Here is a 19,895-nt window from a genome sequence, read left to right on the forward strand (position 1 = left end):
AATCGCGTACAAACTTACGTTTATTCATGACCTAACGTTTCGAACGTGACGTTACGTTCGTGGGCACAGGCAGACTGACGAGGAAATTGTATCAACATCTTCTTAAATGATGAGTGAAAATCGTGTTAGTTTAAATCAGTATATAAAAAAAAAAGTTTATTCAAAATCTTACTTACAACTAAATACATATGTTCTTCTGCCAAACCACGCAGTGGTTTCTTGGCAGACGAGGCTCCTTTGCGTTTGTGTTAGCGGTTGATATGTAACTTAACTTTATCTTAAACCTAATAGATTTTTTTGTTCTTATTTACTGCCAATTTGAGGAAACCGGACTAATCCCAACAAGGCCTAGTTTCCCCTCTGGGTTGGAAGGTCAGATGGCAGTCGCTTTCGTAAAAACTAGTGCCTACGCCAATTCTTGGGGTTAGTTGCCAAGCGGACCCCAGGCTCCCATGAGCCGTGGCAAAATGCCGGGACAACACGAGGAAGATGGATTTACTGCCAATTTGGTTTGAACAACTATAAATGAATTTTAAACTTGACGTTCATTTATAGGAGGGTAAATTAGTAATAAAAATTGCAAACTACATCGTGTGACATAAAAAAACCGGCCAAGTGCGAGTCGGACTCGCGCACGAAGGGTTCCGTACCATTACGCAAAAAACGGCAAAAAAATCACGTTTGTTGTATGGGAGCCCCGCCTAAATATTTATTTTATTCTGTTTTTAGTATTTGTTGTTATAGCGGCAACAGAAATACATCATCTGTGAAAATTTCAACTGTCTAGCTATGAGATACAGCCTAGTGACATACGGACAGACAGACAGACAGACATACAGACAGACAGACAGCGGAGTCTTAGTAATAGGGTCCTGTTTTTACCCTTTGGGTACGGAACCCTAAAAAAGATAGGGCTTGATAAATATAAGGATTATAAATAATCCCATCAAAAACATTACATGTAGTAAAAAGATGCCAGTCTCGCAAAGCGATACATCTAAAACTACAAAAAAGTATAGAGATGTAATGTGATACCAAGTCGGTTATTTTAGTCAATGCCAGGGGGTGTTAAAACCGCATCAATATTAGATATCTTTAATTTTTAATACGTGTAATGACTGTTTTTGATGGGATCTCATCTCTTTTTGTAGGTTGTCCTTCTTTTCGGGTACTAGGTACTTCTTGTACGTCAGCTACCACTTTTCTCAAAGCTCATCATACTCATACCCGTCCCACACTATACTCGTACTCATACCTGTACAATACTCATGGCCATACCAAGCTATACTTGTATTCATACAATACTCATACCCAAGTCCCCATCCCACACCATATGAGTGCCATATGTATGCTAAATATGAACCTATACCATATTTATATCCTTACCATACTCATACTGTACACATCTTTATACCTACTCACATCGTACATCTTAGACCTTTACTTTACCTACTATTTGTTGGAACTGCAAAAGTAACATTGTAATAGCATATATATGCTATATGCTCATATGGGACTACAAACTTACTTATGCAGTTGTTCCTAAATCTTTTAAACGTGACTGATATTGCAATATTTTTCGGTTTTATATGGCTTGTTAAGCTAAAAACTACTTATGTTTAAAATTTGAAGCTTGTTGGTTAGCTAAAAGTACCTTAGAATTATGATGATCGGTGAGTGAGTGAGTGAGTGAATGTGTCAGTGACAAAAGTAAGGAACTTTGACGTGAAATAAGTTCAAATTGAATGTTCTTGGGAATATATGTAAGCCATATCATGCCCTATATATGTCACTAAAAATTCAGGGCTCTAGCTTTAGCCAGCGCAAAATTACAGGACGTCGAAAATGGCCTGAATGGCTTCGAGAAAAGGATGGTACGACCGTGCCTCTTTGTTTTGCTCGACTTTGACAGATAAGTCAAGCGTGAGTCAATGTTAAGGAAAACAATAAATTTTATAAAAAGGGGGATTACGGAACCCTGGTGCGCAAGTCTGTCTCGCATTTGGCCGGGTTTTAAAATCGAATACCTGGTGTATTAAAAGCTGCGAACGAGAAGTGGGAAAGTATGCAAGCCTGGCTGATTTGATAAATGTTATTAAGTAGCTTGTATTATTTATGTATTTTAACTACTTACATGAAAATTATGATTAAAAACGTATCGTAATACATTCGCGTACAATGCGCTGCACATAATAAATACATAATGCGAATAATTAGCAGTTTGCGCCAGGGAATACCGGATTATTTATTATGATTATGGCGATTAAGCTAATCATCTTAATTACATGATAATTTGTATAACAGATATTACTCAATCGCTGTCTGCAGGGAATCAACCTAAAATTAAATAGGGTAAGTTTATAGAGGTCGTAACAAAATGTTTAATTGTTTAGGGGAAATTATTGATGATGATTTTAATTCTAGAATTAAATGCTTTTTAAGGAAGGTAGGGTTGTCGCGCTATTTTACTTATATTTTTTTTTTCATCAAAACTTTTCTTTAACCTCGTAAGTCCCCGTGTACTTGTACAAGTACAAATTAAATTCGAGTTTTGAACTCATATTACATATAGAAATAAAAGAAAAAGTCCCAAATTTAATAACAACTCAACTAGGCGCCCTTTAAAAAATTAATCATACCACATCCTCTGAATGTGTGCTTTGGAGGGCAGGTCCACGTTCGGGCACGCCAAACGCCAAGCATTTACTGCATCCGACAGGTACGCCACCTCGAAATCAGGTATTGACGGAGTGAGTATCTTTCCTACGAGGGATAGCGTACCATGGACGGATGACAGAAACGCAGGCAACGTAACACTAGCAATGCTCCTTATACCCAAACCGCCGAAGCGGATCGGTAAAGTTGCTTGTCATCTGACTTGCATCGGTTGCTTGTGACTGCCTATCATCGAGCCTAATATTAAATATTTTTTTGTATTTCGATATGTATAGTACTGTAGATCACCTGACACAAATGAAAATGCCTAAACAATGGACTGCACCTCATTGCATAAGTAAGTTTCGGGACGAAAAGGCAAAACCGAATAATAAAAAAGGCCATGTGGGCGTTAATTTTGAGTAGGCGGTCAGAATGCTCCGAGAAACGATGCAATTGGCCATCAACGAAATCCGGGATCGCCTCGCCGAAAACTGGGGCCCCTATAAGATGAAGAGAGCTCTTGGACATCAACTTTATTCCTGGACAATCAACCTCAAACTCCCCCAAGATTTGAGATTTGTTCGGATTGTCGGAGCTTATGTAGAGCTCACATTTGCTCGTATTCAGCTCCAGGCCAACCTCGCTAAGCTTCGCGGTTAAAGACCGTAGATCCTCAAGGACCGAGCTTGCCTCACCGCCTAAAGTGCCGTCATCCAGATACCAGCAGTTAAATTTTGAATTAAGAGCCGTAATTATTGGATGAATGGCGAGGCTGAAGATAGCCGGCCCCATCGGATCTCCCTGCTGACAACCAACTGCAGAGAGAATATTGTAAGGTCCATACATCAGGTTAGAGGGGTACCTGTAGCACTGCCAAACGTACGGGTATAAGCCAGGGATATTTCTCTGCACCTCCGTCAACATGGCGCCACGGTCCACAGAGTTGAAAGCGTTTCTGATGCCTAATTTTAGAAGCACTTGGTCCTCGCAACGGTGTAAAAAAGTTCGGCAGGCATGAACTGCAGCCTCACGCCCTCCCTTGGAGCCGAAACCCAATTGAGTTGGCTGGAACATGGGCTCCAGGCCTTCGGCGATACTTTTGCAAGCGACTTTTGAAGCAAGCCTCCGGAATGTTGAGTCAATGGCAATGGGGCGAATGCCGCCATCCTTTTTACGCAAAGCGCAAAGACTGGCCCCGTCCAGAGTTGGGACTACATCTGCACAAACCTTTCCGGCAAGCATGAGGTTGACAAGGCGGGTAATACTCGCGAGTAAGTCGTCGTTCCTGCCACCAGGAACGCCGAGAATGAGATCTTTAAGGTGCTGGGGCCTTAAACCATCTAAGCCACCGGCTGATCCGTTCTTAAAAGACATTATAGCTGCCATGACTGCATCCTCGCTAGCTTGCAAAAAAGGTAGGGCAGAGTCGGGCGGATCGGGGAAATTCGACGTTGAAAAGGCTAGCGGATGCTTAGCTTCCAGAGTGTTCGCGAGTGTCTCAGGCGTATCTGGCGCAGACGTGTCACTGGAGAAAACAATTTGCGCCGCGCCTTTGAGATCTCCATCATTGATCTTTGCCTCAATGACCTTGAGCAAATCTCGCGAATTATTTCCATATTGCATATTAACCACCTGCGACGTGTCAACATTGCCTGAACGCGTACAGTTCTGTTTAATTTTGGAAGTAAGGGAACGGCGAGGATCCTTCTTAGTCACGTGTAACGTGTTGAAAGCGAATAACAGGAGACCTTCCCAGCTAGAAGGCGAATTTTCATTGCACAGTCGTCAATGGCTTTTGAAAGGCTGGTCGCGACAGTAAACCTCGCGCCTCTAGGTATTCGTTTGACGACCGGTAAAGCTCTCCTATGACTACTCAGGGTGTTAGAAAGAGAAACAGAATCATACCGCGAGGGAGCTAGAGAAGGCGATGGATGCGCCACAGGCACACGCAAAGAGGCAGCAGGAGTCGGTGACAAAAGAGGGCTGGAAATGTGAGGGGAGGTATTAGCAGCCGGCAATTGAAGAATGGACTGGCTGTAAGTGGACTTGTGCGCTTTGCTTATGTGTATCTGCAGACCCCGCTGTCCTTTAAAAAACTTCGGTTGGGGACAATGTGGGCACTGCACAAGATTAAGCGGGGATGGACTACCCGGTCGGCCTAATTTATTGATGCCGAATTTTTATGCCAAAAATATTTTATGCCGAATTTAACGTGATGCGGCACGACAGGCACCTGTAATAATTACTAAAACGTGAGTCTTCATTTGAATATCACGGATTTCATTTTTCCGACCTTACAAAAAACGGAATTGCTGAATACCGAATTACTAAAGTAAAACGTGAGTCTTTATATGAATATCACGAATTTCATTTTTCCGACCTTACAAAAGACCGAATTTCTGAATACCGAATTATTTCATTTCCAATCGAATGATGATTTGAATTTAGGAATTCGGAAATAAATATTTTCGGAAAAGTGTAAATTTCCTCCAAACTTTAAGCTTTCGGTCAAGTGACAATCGGATTTTAAGTTTTCGGAAATAGCACATTCGTGATTTTATTCCATCGTATTTTTAAAAACCGTAATTTTGATATTTCGGACTTATAAAAAACCGGGATTATGAAAATCGTGGTTATAAAAATCGGAAAAACGTGTTTCGGAATATTTGGGTGTTCCCAGACTGGATACTCTTTGCCGAATGGGATCATACTTTTCAAGTTTGTGAGTGCTAGGAGTCGTACTATAAGCGCATTACAATTGTTTAATTAAAAAAAAAATCGGCATGTAGCATTATATGAAATTTTATTTTATTTCATTACAAATAATGAAATAATGAATATTGACGGTAAACAAGAAATAGCAGTCCCTAAAGGCGTCACGCCCCTCAAGCCTAATCAATTACGTCACATAATACAACAATAATACTGCAAACAAAATAGAAACACGCAAAACAAATAAAATTTGCAATTTTATACTTAATACCGAACGGCACAAGGTCGAAAATAAAAAAATTCAGTTGTGTTAACGTTTTTGTGTTTGATAGTTGGCTTTTAATTTATTACATTGAGTTACATGTTAGGTACATGAAATAATAATAAACCTATCAAGTTTAATTAATGTACCTACAGTCAGCATCAAATACATCGCCTCGGTCAAAGTGACCAAATATATGGGAATACATCTTTATTTCTATGGTAACAAAGGCGTTTTACAATAGGTATGTATATTTGGTCACTTTGGCCATCACTATCTACTTGATGTTAACTTTACTGTACCTACCTACCTATATATACAGCTAAACTATGGAATGATCTGTCGCCTGCGGTATTTCCGGACCAGGTCTCCATGGGCGGCGGTAATCGGTAAGCATAAGGCGATTTGGTTCGTTTGCCTTCTATATCATAAAAAACCGGACAAGTGCGAGTCGGACTCGCCCACCCAAGGTTCTACATTTTCGAATTTAAAACATACCTCAAGATATCCGAAGTAAGATTGTTAGGCTCATTATTTATTAATAGGTTATATTTTGATCATACTTACTTTTATTTATGATTAGTTATAAAGAGTAGTAGAAAAGATAGATATAACTCCGTAATAGATGGATACAGTCTAAGGAAAAAACGTGCCTCGAAAATCAAGAAAATTTGATTCTCGTTCAGAGGGCGCTACTAGCTTTGGCCTACTGTCGTGTAGATGGCGTTAACGGTTTCGTTTGTTATTTAACAATTTTAACACATATCAGTGAAAGAACATGGGTCAAAATCATAAAAATAATTAATGCAAATAAAAAAAATCATTTATCCATATTTAAAGACATTTTATCGTATTATTATAAATCTTCATTTTTAGTTTTAAAGTGTGTCGACAGATGGCAGTGAATTTACTGGGGTTACAAAATTTACTATGACAGTACCGCTCTAGGTAGTAGTAAGTATAAAAGAGTATCAATTGACTCTTACTTGTCACTGGTTCCCGCAATTTTGAATTATTATAAAAAGGCGGGTATGTAAGTGGCAAGTGGCCAGGTTCGAGTACGGACAAGTCATAGTGAAGACGTCTTGGAATATTTATTAAAATATTGGTCGTTATTACGTTTGTAACAAACGAAGTTAAAAAATTGGTACAAGTATAGCTTTCATCATCAACCCGGTAATAACCCAATTAAAAGTGTAGGTTCAGAAGTTGGGTCAAACAAAAATCGATAGGATTTTGCCACGCCGCACGAACGTAAGGTTTTCTTTCCTTTTCTTTTGTATCAGTGAATAAACTATATTTACCGGGAAGTATATTAAATTATGGTAAGTCGGTCCTTTATATATTTTTACGTTCTTTCACTTTAAATACAATTGGCTTGCTAATATACCGTCATGTCCTGTACTAAATTTACTATATTTATAATTAAACATACTATCATTTTGAATGAAGTAATTTTGGTATATGTATGTGTAAAAATAACATACGAATGAATGACAGGTAGGTCAAGATAGGTACATGCTTTTAAATTGCGTCGCAAATACTTTCGCTCGACAGCAAATGTCTTTCTAGCACTTTCTAGCGTAGTTTGTGATGGCAAAATTTTTATGGTTCCTTACCCGAAGGGTAAAAACGGGACCCTATTACTAAGACTCCACTGTCCGTCTGTCTGTTCGTCCGTCTGTCTGTCTGTCACCAGGCTGTATCTCATGAACCGTGATAGCTAGACAGTTGAAATTTTCACAGATTATGTATTTATGTTGCCGCTATAACAACAAATACTAAAAAGTACGGAACCCTCTGTGGGCGAGTCCGACTCGCACTTGTCCGGTTTTTATACGTTTCATACAGCAAAACATTGTTTAAGTTTTATCTCTATATGTAACGATTTAACTGTTTGTTGTTCTAAGTAAAAGCAAATCGATATTAGAGCTAATCGTCTTGGGTTTAAATCCCAGTAAGGCAAGTAGATGAAGAATATTTTTTTCTATAAAAAGAAAAATAGTTTTTCCTGTAATCTATAGGTAAAGATCTATTTTGTGTATTTTTTCAAAATTTTAGACCCAGTAGTTTCGGAGATAAAGGGGGGGAATGGTAATTTTTTGTCTATTTTCTTGAATAACTTCTAAATTGGTTATCCTAAAATTATAAAAAAATGTATCTGAGATTATCACAATGATCTTTTTCATTTGATATGTAACACGATATAGTTTGAAAAACTTAATTTTTAAATTTTCTTATTTACCCCCCAAAAGTGGCCTCCATGTTTAAAATTTATTTGTTTACGTTACATGTCCGTCTTTGGGTCACAAACTTACATATGTATACCAAATTTCAACTTAATTGGTCCAGTAGTTTCGGAAAAAATAGGCTGTGACAGACGGACAGACGAGTGATCCTTATAAGGGTTCCGTTTTTTCCTTTTGACGTACGGATCCCTAAAAATATATATCATATACTAAAGAAAGAGAGACCAAGCCCTCCGGTGGCTGAAGTCGGAATTGAACGTCAGCCTATACGGCTATATAACGTCTTGGCCGGGTGCTGTAGTAGTCAAGACGCTAGCCGCGTAAACTGAAGACACCGGTTCAATTCCGCGTTGCTCGCAAACAAGCTTGAAACGCAATTGCTTGTACAGTGTCTCGTGAAAATATAAAAAAAATATTTACAATGCATATGCTCGAAAAGTGCGTTTCCTACGGAGCCATATCATGCGGAAAGTACTACTTTTCCGCACTAGTGCTTTTTGTTTTCAATTTTTTAATAATTAAACTTATTTGCCATGATATGTTTTTTTATTTACTCGCACAATGCATAGTAAAACATTGTATGATACACGTGCGTAAAGATGATTTCCGACTCGTATTCTTTATACACTCGTCGGAAATCATACACTTTCCGCACTTGTTGCATAAATAGCTATTCCTAGTTTATTTTGTGATAGAAAATAATAGTAATATTTCAGCCTATATACGTGTCCCACTCCCACTGCTGGGCACAGGCCTACCTCTCATGCGCGCGAGGGTGTGCTTTAGTCCCCACGCCAGCACATGCAGGTTGTGGACTTCACATACACCTTTGAATTTATTTGCAGCGATGGATGCAGGTTTCCTCACGATGTTTTTCTTCGACGAAAAGCTAGTGGTTAATATCTAATGATATTTCGTACATAAGTAAAACTCATTTGTGAGAGCCAGCATTTGAACCCGCGACTTCGGGACTGAAATTCGGAGATCAGATCTACTCGGCCTCCGGGACCCCGGCTCATTTGTGATAGTGATAAAAATATTCACTAACCAAGTACTTGAAGTGAAATTGGAAATTTTTCGATAGGCATTAGAAGTAATTTAAAAAATATAAAACATCTTTTATCTTTTATCTGGATTATCATCCAGACATACCGTCAAACGGAGTGAATAGGGATGGCTGGGATGAATAGGGACAAAAGTTAAAAAATGATTTACATGTCAATTTATTAAAAATAACCCACAAAAATTGTACCATACGATAGAAAATAATAGTAGATTTTGTACGTAACAATTTGTGTGGGTAGGTTATTAAGAAATTGTCAGGTAAATCATGTTTTAAGTTTTGTCCCTATTCACCCCGGTTAACGGTACCTAATAACAGATTAGAAGACATACAAAACTTTTCTTACATGCAAAAATTAAATGAGAATACTTAAGTTAAATAAGTAATTAGTGTGCCAATTAGTAAGCTTCCAGCAGCAGCCAAGCGGACTCAGAAAATTAATTTATTAACACCTTAATTGGTTACTTAGCCCGGAAAGGAAAATTGTAGTGGTTAACTCGAAGACGTCAAAACTTTGCGGCTACGGCCACAAGGAAAGGGACACTAAGCCAAATATTTATTAAAGGACTTACTTTATACCTTCACAGGCGGAGAAAAGTTTGATATATTAATTAACTCGTGAATAAGTCCGTCAGGCCAAAGAGTCACTTCGTTTCACGCAAGCGCAATAGGGATCTGTCAAGATACGCCCTTAGGTAGTGTGAGCGCGGCGTTCAGCAAGCGCACACGAACGTTCAATTTAGCACCGAACATTGACGCGTCACTAATTTGTGCGATTCCAATTTGAACTCTAACGGATACTGTGAATTAAAAACTTTGCGTGTGCATGAATTATGGATGCGGTCTGATTCTAGCGGTTCCAAAGCCTGTGCTATCTTGGGAACTTGTATAAATTTTGAAGAGTTTCCGCGTATTTTAACTGTGTTTGTTGTAGTGTCTGTGAACGGTGTTCATGATGAACGAGCGAAGTTTATCCCGGGTTACGGTGAGTGCGAAGCTTAAGTGTTTTATCGCGCCGACGATTTGTGGTGCCCGAGTCGGTTTTGTTTATCTTGCGGCTGGCGCACTATACGGATGTCCTGTGTTTTAGTGCTAAAACGGGAATAACTTGAAATACCTGTTTGTTAAAATTATTTGTCAGTAAAGCTTAAAAGTTTTCAACATTTTGGTAAAACAAAACTTACCTACGGATGAAAACATGTCTCAAGAGCCAGGTGTCTTGTTTTTAGGGTCCCGTACCCAAAGGGTAAAAACAGGACCCTATTACTAAGACTCCACTGTCCGTCTGTCTGTCTGTCTGTCTGTCACCAGGCTGTATCTCGCGAACAGTGATAGGTAGACAGTTGAAATGTTCAATTGCCGCTATAATATCAAATACTAAAAACAGAAAAAATTATTAAATACAAGGAGATATTTTTTTAGTCGTGCAATGCAATAATTGACATCTAATTTCAATAAAACTTGGTCTGAAAATGCGGAAGCTATTATTAGAGCTTTTAACTGAATAATATGGTATAAGTAGCCGTTGCTGGAAGTACAAATAAAAAAAAAACTTTCCACTCTAGCTATCAGCCTATGAAATGTGAACTTTCAGAATATGAGGGGTGAAAAAGTTTAGTCTACAGTTTTTATTTATTTAGTAGGTGATAGAATTATGTTACACATTTTTTTTTCTTATTTGAACCTGAGTATAACTATGAAAACGGATTATATCGCGTATATTGAAATTATACATCGAAACGTTTTGAACCCTTTACGTGGTTAACGGATGACTGAAGAAAAGCTACAATGTGCAAAAATACCCACATACAAAAATAATGAACATGCAAAATCGATTCATAAGTCTAGTTATACAATACAACTATTTTCAAGTAAAGATATACGCGATAAAGCTATGCCGGCTCTAACCCTTCACCTCTGACCCGAGAAGATGTAATTCCCTCCTAAATTGTAGGAGGGTATCCCAATATGGGTCCGGCAAGAAACGGCGGGACACATTTTTTCAAAAACATATTACCTATATACTCAGAATGTCCAACATCATCCAACACCAAGGTCTCACAGCCTAATGTCACTTGTTCCTTTATCAGACGGACAACAGGATCCCAAGCTCGTGGTAGAGAAAAGCCATCTTCCCTATTAAAGTTTGGATATTTCTTAATCTCAATGGCCTCGCGCAGTATTCTGGTTATTGGTTTTCATAGCTTTATTTCATGAGTAAAATAACTATCGCGGTAACCGAATACAATATTTTGAATAAAATCTGCCTGTAGTTTTAGGTTTTATATGTACACGGTTATACCTACATATTTAATGTTCTTCAATATATACGGACTCTGTTTTCAAGCTGATTATTTAAGTAATTTCATGACCTTCAGCTTGTCAAATGGTAAAAAAAGGCAGAACATAATTTAAGGACCAAACAAACTTCAGACATCACAAAACATTGAAACCGAAACAATCAAAGCATTGGCATCAACTCAAATATTCACATTATGATTCGCCCTCTGGATAAAGAAAAAAATAAAGATACAAAGTAATTTATTCCCGAGTCGAGATCATTTGTTTATCAACCACACACAACGTCGGTGAAAGACGGAAAAAGGAGGAAAATCCAAGATGACTCCTTCAAAAGTTATCTTGAAGGACCATTTATAATAATCCGGTATAGCCTGTACGCGTCAGGTCGGGCCCTGAACTAATCCGTTAATCTTTATTGTAGACTGTTGGCTTTCGCGACTCTGCTTTGTTAACATCTTAATGTTTTTTTTTTTAATTTACTAAATGTGAAAATATTGCATATTTATGGACTCTGCTGAGCTGAACAGAACTAAATTATTACCACGTAAACAGCCTAGGGACATCATTGTAGCTCTAAGAACAAATTAAATTAAATTACTTTCTTATTATAATATTTTAATTTATGTTTTTACAAGTAGTCACACTACTATTTAAACTATAAACGAAATAAATATCATATACAAAGGTAAAAATAAGGCCTCCAGTGCCCGGGGCTGAAATCGAACCAGCGTCCTCCGTTTACGCGACAGATGCCTTAACCGTTCGGCCACCCGGGCTCGGTGGCATGGGTCGAAATTTCCAAACTAACTAACTAACTAACTCCACTGGCTCAGCGACCCGATACGAGTTAGCGCCAACACGCCCTGTTTTGTGCGATCTCCTCCCAGTTTTCTGCTTGCAGGGCGCGTAGATCTTTCTCGACTTGGTCTCTCCAGCGGTACTTAGGACGACCTGCTGGGCGTCGACCTACGTGGAGTCCAAGGTAGGCCCTTTTGGCTGCCCTATCGCCTGTCATTCTCTCGAGATGCCCAAGCCAGCGGAGTCTTGCTGACTTGGTTTCGCCTATAATGTTTGGTTCAGAGACCAGGTCTTCTATCTCCTGATTTTTCCGGATTCTCCAGCTACCATCTTCTCTTTGTGTTGGCCCCAAGATCTTTCGGAATATTTTTCTTTCGGCGACAAGGAGCTGATTTTCTTCCTTCAGAGTAAGTGTCCAACATTCGCAACCATACATCAAGATCGGTCTAATAACGGTTTTGTAGACACGAATCTTGGTTTTCCGGCGCATAATCTTGGACACCAATATTTTGTGAAGGGCCGCCGCGCATCTGAGGGCACTTTGGATGCGAAGTTCAATGTCCTCTTTTCTGCAGTGGGTGTCATTAATAATGCAGCCCAGGTATTTGAACTTCTTCACTCCTTTGTACGAGACACCATCGACAACTAAGTTCTCTCTTTGCTCCAAAGTGTTCCTGCGCCTCCGCATGTGTAAATATTCCGTCTTCTCTTGGCTAATTTTGAGATCGACCGTCGAACCTTCCTTCGTCAATACCCTTGCTTTCTCCGTGATGGTTACGCTGTCCTCTCCCAGAAGGGCAAGATCATCTGCGTACCCAATGATCTTATGCAGGCCGTTTAACTCCACTCCGCCGTCCAGTATTTCTACCTTCCTGATGACGTATTCAAGTGCTAGGTTAAACAGCATGGATAACAGCGCATCTCCTTGTTTAAGACCAGTAATAACTTCAAACTCGTCCGTCAACCCTCCTCCCACTTTGACTGGCATTCGACTTATACTCGTGGCGACCACAATCATTCTTACGAGTTTGTCTGGGATTTTAAAATTCCGGAGTATGGAGAAGAGCGCCTGTCTGTCTATACTGTCGTAAGCTTTGGCAAAGTCTACGAAGAGAGAGTGTATTTCCACCGCATATTCCCATTTCTTCTCCATGAGCTGTTTGAGAAGGAAGATTTGGTCAACTGTGCTCCGATCACGCCGAAATCCACACTGATAGTCTCCAAGGATTTGCTCTGCGTATTTCTCTAATCGGGCCAGCAGCACATACGAAAGCAGCACATTTCCAAGTACATGACAATTTCCGAGGGCTTGTGGCGCCCCCTGGCCATCTCTGAGGTAGAACAGTCTGGTTCGACCTCCTAACCGAATCAAACTCAGGTGATTAAGGGCTAGCGAAGAGAGATCGCGGGATGGATGGAGGGAGATTGATGGGTTTACCAGATCAAGTGGGATATCATTTGAAAGAGCTAAAATTGAACGTAACAAAGCATTTTTTTTCTTTCGTAGTGAAAAAAAATGGAGTTATGAAGGTAAAAGTAAAAAAAAATATTCCCCCCTTATCTCCGAAGTTTACCGACAAAAATTATGAAATTTTTACATAATAATAAAATTATCGTCAGTGCCCCCGCCAAGTCGAGCAAAACAAACAGGCACGGTCGTACCATCCTTTTTTCGAAGCCATTCAGGCCATTTTCGACGTCCTGTAATTTTGTGCTGGCTAAAGCTAGATCCCTGAATTCTCAGTGACATATAGGGCATGATATGGCTTACATATATTCCCAGGAACATTCAATTTGAACTTATAGTTTAAGAATTATTGCACGTCAAAGTTCCTTACTTTTGTCACTGACACACTCACTCACTCACTCACTCACCGATCATCATAATTCTAAGGTACTTCTAGCCAACTCATAAGCTTCAAATTTTAAACATAAGTAGTTTTTAACTTAACAAGCCATAAAAAACCTTAAAATATTGCAATATCAGTCACGTTTTAAAGATTTAGGAACTGCATAAGAAAGTTTGTAGTCCCATATAAAAATATGCTATTACAAAGTTACTTTTGCAGTTCCAACAAATAGTAGGTAATGCAAAGGTCTAAGATGTACGATGTGAGTATAAAAATGTGTATAGTAAGAGAATGGTATGTTTATAAGTATGGTAAGGATATTAATATGGTATAGGTATGAGTGCGGGTATGGGATGGGGACTTGGGTATGAGTATTGTATGAATACAAGTATAGTTTGGTATGGCCATGACTACCTATTGTATAGGTATGAGTACGAGTATAGTGTGGGACGGGTATGAGTATGAGCTTTGAGAAAAGTGGTAGCTGACGTACAAGAAGTAGTACCCGAAAAGAAGGACTGCCTACAAAAAGAGATGAGATCCCATCAAAACCATTACACGTAAAACGATGCAAGTCTCGCAACGCAATTCTTCTACTACAAAAAAGTTTTGAGATGTAATGTGATACCAATTCGGTTATTTTAGTCAATGCCAGGCGGTGCTAAAACCGCATCAATATTAGATCTTCAATTTTTAATACATATAATGACTTGGCATATAGAATAAAAATATAGAATTTAATAGCGTCATGTACATAGCTTTTATTGATTTTCAGAAAGCTTTCGACACTATATCCCACGAAGCCATATGGAAAGCACTGTCAGAGCACAACATTCATAATACATACATAGATATTCTAAAATACGTATATATCAACTCTACAAGCAAAATTAAACTTGAAAATACAGGTGAAAAAATAAAGATAGAAAGAGGAGTCAGACAGGGGGACCCGATATCACCAACTCTATTCATTGCCGTCTTACACAGCATCACTAAATCGCTTAACTGGAGAAATAAAGGCATCAAAATCGACGGCAAGAACTTAAACCATCTCTGCTTTGCAGATGATATCGCAATATTTTCGAACAAACCCGAAGAAATACAGGATATTATGCAATCACTTCAAACAACGAGCAAACGTATCGGCCTCGAAATGAATATTAATAAATCCAAAATAATGACTAACGGAAATAGAGCCGAAATATATATCAATGCTGAAGAAATAGAGTATGTAGAGAGCTATATATATTTAGGCAAGCAAATCACATTCGAAAAGGACAGAGGAGTTAAAGAACTGGACAGACGAATAACAAAAACATGGAGCAAATTTTGGAGCCTGAAAGAGGTCCTAAAAAGCAACCTTCCAATAAGTCTAAAGAAAAAAGTTCTAGACTCTAGTTTATTGCCGTGCTTGACCTACGGCTGTCAGACTTGGACTTACACCAAAGACATAAGACACAAGATTCAAACTTGCCAAAGAGCCCAAGAAAGAAGCATACTAAACTTAAAAAGACTAGACAAAGTGAGGAACACAAAAATAAAAGAGAGAACTAGAGTCATCGACGCATTAGAACACTGTCTGAAAATGAAATGGCAATGGGCAGGCCATATAGCGAGGATGAGCGACCAAAAATGGACCAAACGAGTGACACTTTGGAAAGGGCCACAAGGGAAAAGAAAGTCTGGCAGACCAACCACAAGATGGGTCGATGACGTCACCGACACCGTACCGCACAAATGGCAAGAAGTAGCGCAGGACCGCTCAGAATGGCGGCGGCTGGGGGAGGCCTTTACTCGCGAAGAGGTCCACCAATCATAGCAATTAAGTTATTTTATATAATTAATAATTAAGTATGTTATTAGCTATAATTTATTTATTATTTAAGTATTGTTCAAATTGTGAGGAATTAAAGGCTTTTTTATTTTTATTTTTAATGACTTGGCAATCGCACATAATGCTTTACTCGTACCGTACCGTACTCCTAAATATGTGTAATGCTCAAGCTGCCTGTGATTAGCGCTAGCGTTATGTTCAATTAGAATTATTTTTAATATGTAGTTGACGATGATCCTTATGTCATTAATGTCATTATGCAGCCGTGCGATGGCCAAGTCATTATACGTATTAAAAATTAAAGATATCTAATATTGATGCGCTTTGAACACCCCCTGGCACTGACTAAAATAACCGACTTGGTATCACATTACATCTCAAAACTTTTTTGTAGTAGAATAATTGCGTTGCGGGACTTGCATCCTTTTACATGTAAAGTTTTTGATGGGATACATATTACAGGAAAAATAAAATCACACCTATCTAGACAACTTTTTTTTTAATTATCAAAAAACATTTACTAATTTCATTTGCATAATTCAAAAATTGTTGAAATTGGTTCACATGATTTAATAAAAACCAATTGCGAGTCGTACTCGCCCACCGAGGGTTCCGTACTTTTTAGTATTTGTTGTTATAGCGGCAACAGAAATACATCATCTGTGAAAATTTCAGCTGTCTAGCTATCACGGTTCATGAGATACAGCCTGCTGGTGACAGACAGACGGACAGACAGACAGACGGACAGACGGACAGTGGCGTCTTAGTAAATTATAGGGTCCCGTTTTTACCCTTTGGGTACGGAACCCTAATTATCCCTGAAAAACCAACATACATACAGGTCGCGCAAATTAGTTAGCCAATTTGCCGATAGATGGCGCTGTAAACAATTATGCTTAGCCATTACTTGTGCAAGTCTTTCGTCATTATAGTTACATGAGAAAATACGGTTTGTACGGAGCCCTCGGTGCGCGAGTTAAACGAACTCGCACTTGACCGGTTTTTTTTGTATCGAGACTGACTGAAATAGCAAGACACGAACGTATACGTTTCCGTGAAAATATGATGGAAAATAATTATTCACATGTTGATTCAAGTAAATTACAGAAAAAATTCAACTAAAAAAATGAAAAAACCCGTCAAAAACATTTTGTCGTTGTTTCTAAGTATTTGAGAAGGGATACCGTTGAAGTGTCGTAATGGGGGTCCGTAAATCCGGGTCGTTGAGTACTCGAAAGTTTACGGGTACCGGATTGCAAGAAAATGGCGTGTCATATACAGCGTGCTACATCATTCTCAGTTGTGCCGATTTACCCTCCTCTTGCAATCGGTTTTCGAACGAAATTGTTGAATAAATGTACCCTTTTGATACAGTCTGTGACGAAAAATTGTAATAGTAGTTTATGTGACTGCTACAAAATGAAACGAGTGTGGGTTTATGAAACTCATTTCATTCGTTTCATAAACCCACACTCGTTTCAGTTGGTGCCTAATGATTATCCGAATAATTTTTAGCAGATTATCGATTCGCAGACAACGATTCGCCGAACATCGGTTCGCAGTGATTTATTTGTAGATGTAACTTTTGGTCGACTAACGTTACGCAGACTCTTGGTTCACATACAGTTCAGTTCGCTTCTGTGTAAATTAGCAGAACTATTATTGGACGATTTTCATTTGGCAGAGTAATCTTTTCGTTTAAGCAATGTTTAGTCGAATAACGTTTCACATTTTATACATCGTTATTTGCGAAATAAAAACTTCTTACAAAAAAAAACCGACTTCAAAAAGGATGAAATAAAATATAATCCTTTTTAGGGTCCCGTACCCAAAGGACCCTATTACTATTAAGACTCCGCTGTCCGTCTGTCCGTCTGTCACCAGGCTGTATCTCATGAACCGTGATAGCTAGACAGTTGAGATTTTCACAGTTGATGTATTTCTGTTGCCGCTATAACAAAAAATACTAAAAAGTACATAACCCTCGGTGGGCGAATCCGACTCGCACTTGGCCGCTTTTTAAGTATATGCGTTAAGTATATGTATAAATCAGGGACCGGCCCGCTATCCCTTATCGGGGTTTTATAAGGGTATTGCATAAGGCTTAACTCACCATACCCTTTGCCAGACGAAACCCTTTGTTTTGCTTTTAAAAACCCTTATATAAAGCTACCACATTTGAGTAATCGGTAGCCCAAATACCCTTACAAAACCCTTATCATCCGCTTACCAACACCTTGCATAGTGCTTATAAGGGTTAGCCTTATAAAGGGCTTCCCTTTTAGCATATAAGCGTGCTAATTTAAGTCATCTACCTTGTTCATAAAGCACACATTACTTCGAATCCGAGCGATCGTCGGCGGCGACGGCGGCGTTCTTTGACTAGGCACGTATTTTCTTTCCTTTTCATACACTACCGTAGATATATACTAATCCTGTCTCTTTCACGTAAAGGGAAACCTTTATAAAAAGCGCTTAAAGATAAGGGTAACCCTTATTAAGAGCTAGCCTTATTTTTGGTTAGCTTTTCGGTAAGGGTTAGTCAAAGGTAAGGGTATGAATGGGCTTGCAGTTCAAAAGGGAAAGTCTTTCAATGTGTTAGCCGTGTTTAAGTGTCGCCCATTGAAAGGGGTTTATCGCGGAAAGGGTTGTCTGGTCCCTGCTATAAATAATGTCCTCCTCGCCGTGTCCGACGACGGCGACTTCAACTGTTTTTAATGGGGAACATGGAACGCTCTAATGTGGCTTGCGAAGCCAAACTTGGTTTTGAAGATGCGATTGCATGGTACGCAATGGAGCTGGCCGGCTGAGTTGTAGGTGTAGGTATACGAAGGCTTCGGCCGCGTCTTACGGAGATGGCGCTTAGCATCCAAGTCTTCTAAACGCCGCTGCTCGTATTGCTCTACACTTTTATGAACAGTTACGCGCCTGCCGTTCTACTCATCGCGCTTTCCTCCCAGGAATCGCTCGGTATACCGCAAGTGGATAGGTGACACTTGAGGACGTCTTTATGGCGCAAGTACTGACCCCCCTGTTTCCTTTTTCCGCTAGAGAGCTCTGAATAGAATACAGCTTTGGGTAATCTGTTGTTGCCCATGCGCACGACGTGGCCATCCCACCTCAGCTGATGTTTAATGATGAGTGCCTCGATACCAGGCATCTTGACGCGACGCAGGACTTCCGTGTTCGGGATTTTGTCTGGCCACTTTATGCGCAGAATTGAGCGAAGACAGCGTTACGAAGACATTAGCGAATAATTATGTAGTGCCAAATTCGTGGTAAGGCTACAGTTGCACTAAGTACATCAAATTGGTGGTTTTCGGGAGGAAATGCTTTAGTTACTTTAGTAAACAACGAAATCACTATACACGTGCCTTTAAAATTTGAAAGTTCCCTCAATTCCTCATGGTTCCTATCATTCTAGTACACTGTACCTAGATGGTAAAACATCCTGTATGTCAAATCTATAGGTATACCTAGACTAGATTAATAATAAGAAACAGATTGCTGATTTATAAAAAATATTAAAATGATTAAGTTTATATGTTTTTTCTTTTAAAATATATCCTCTTGTTAATTGACTGCCTAAGAATCACATTTATTCTGCTGCCGTTGTAAGCTGGTGTCACAAAAACCTAGATATTAAAGAAAACTAGATATAAGATTCTTCGTCGTTTTACTCTTTGCAAAGATATAAGATTAGAAACTCAGAAATAAGAAAGAAAACAAAGATTACTGACATACTTGCTCGCATTGATCATCTAAAGTGGGGATGGACAGGCCACATGCTACGCTGCCCAATAGAAAAATGGAGAAAACAGATTACTCTATGGTACCCTAGAGGCTGTACTAGAAACCAAGCACATCCAATTACTAGATGGAAAGATGACATTCGTCTGACTCTGGGGCCATACTGGATGAGGGTTGCTGCAGACAGAGCCCAATGGAGACAGTTGGAGGAGGTCTATGCCTTACGGCACACCGAACTGAGAGATATAATATTATAATATTTGTAATTATGAAACACCAAATCGGGAGTCGTGGAAATCAAGGGGAGAGGCCTTTGCCCAGCAGTGGGACACTTAGTAGGCTTATAAAAAAAAAAAACAACTGTGATGGGATTACGTTCGCCGGGGCGGGCGCGGCCTCATACACCTCCCTTGTTCCA

At 39.2% G+C, this 19,895-nt stretch overlaps 1 protein-coding gene across 3 annotated transcripts in view; it reads left to right on the plus strand.

The window, feature by feature from the left end:
* Window positions 1-19,895, plus strand: part of LOC134741656 (hemicentin-2-like) — a 253,547-nt gene that overhangs the window by 15,722 nt on the left and 217,930 nt on the right. Inside the window, exon 1 of one of the 3 annotated variants that reach the window (XM_063674515.1) lies at window positions 9,459-9,929. The exons of 1 other annotated variant lie outside the window; for it this stretch is intronic. The gene's annotated coding sequence lies outside the window, so the exon portion shown is untranslated. Of the gene's footprint in view, window positions 1-9,458; window positions 9,930-19,895 lie in introns of those variants that run through there. One more of the 3 variants, XM_063674517.1, reaches the window with a different exon arrangement.

The sequence above is a fragment of the Cydia strobilella genome, chromosome 5, assembly GCF_947568885.1.
Source record: "Cydia strobilella chromosome 5, ilCydStro3.1, whole genome shotgun sequence".
NCBI lineage: Eukaryota > Metazoa > Arthropoda > Insecta > Lepidoptera > Tortricidae > Cydia > Cydia strobilella.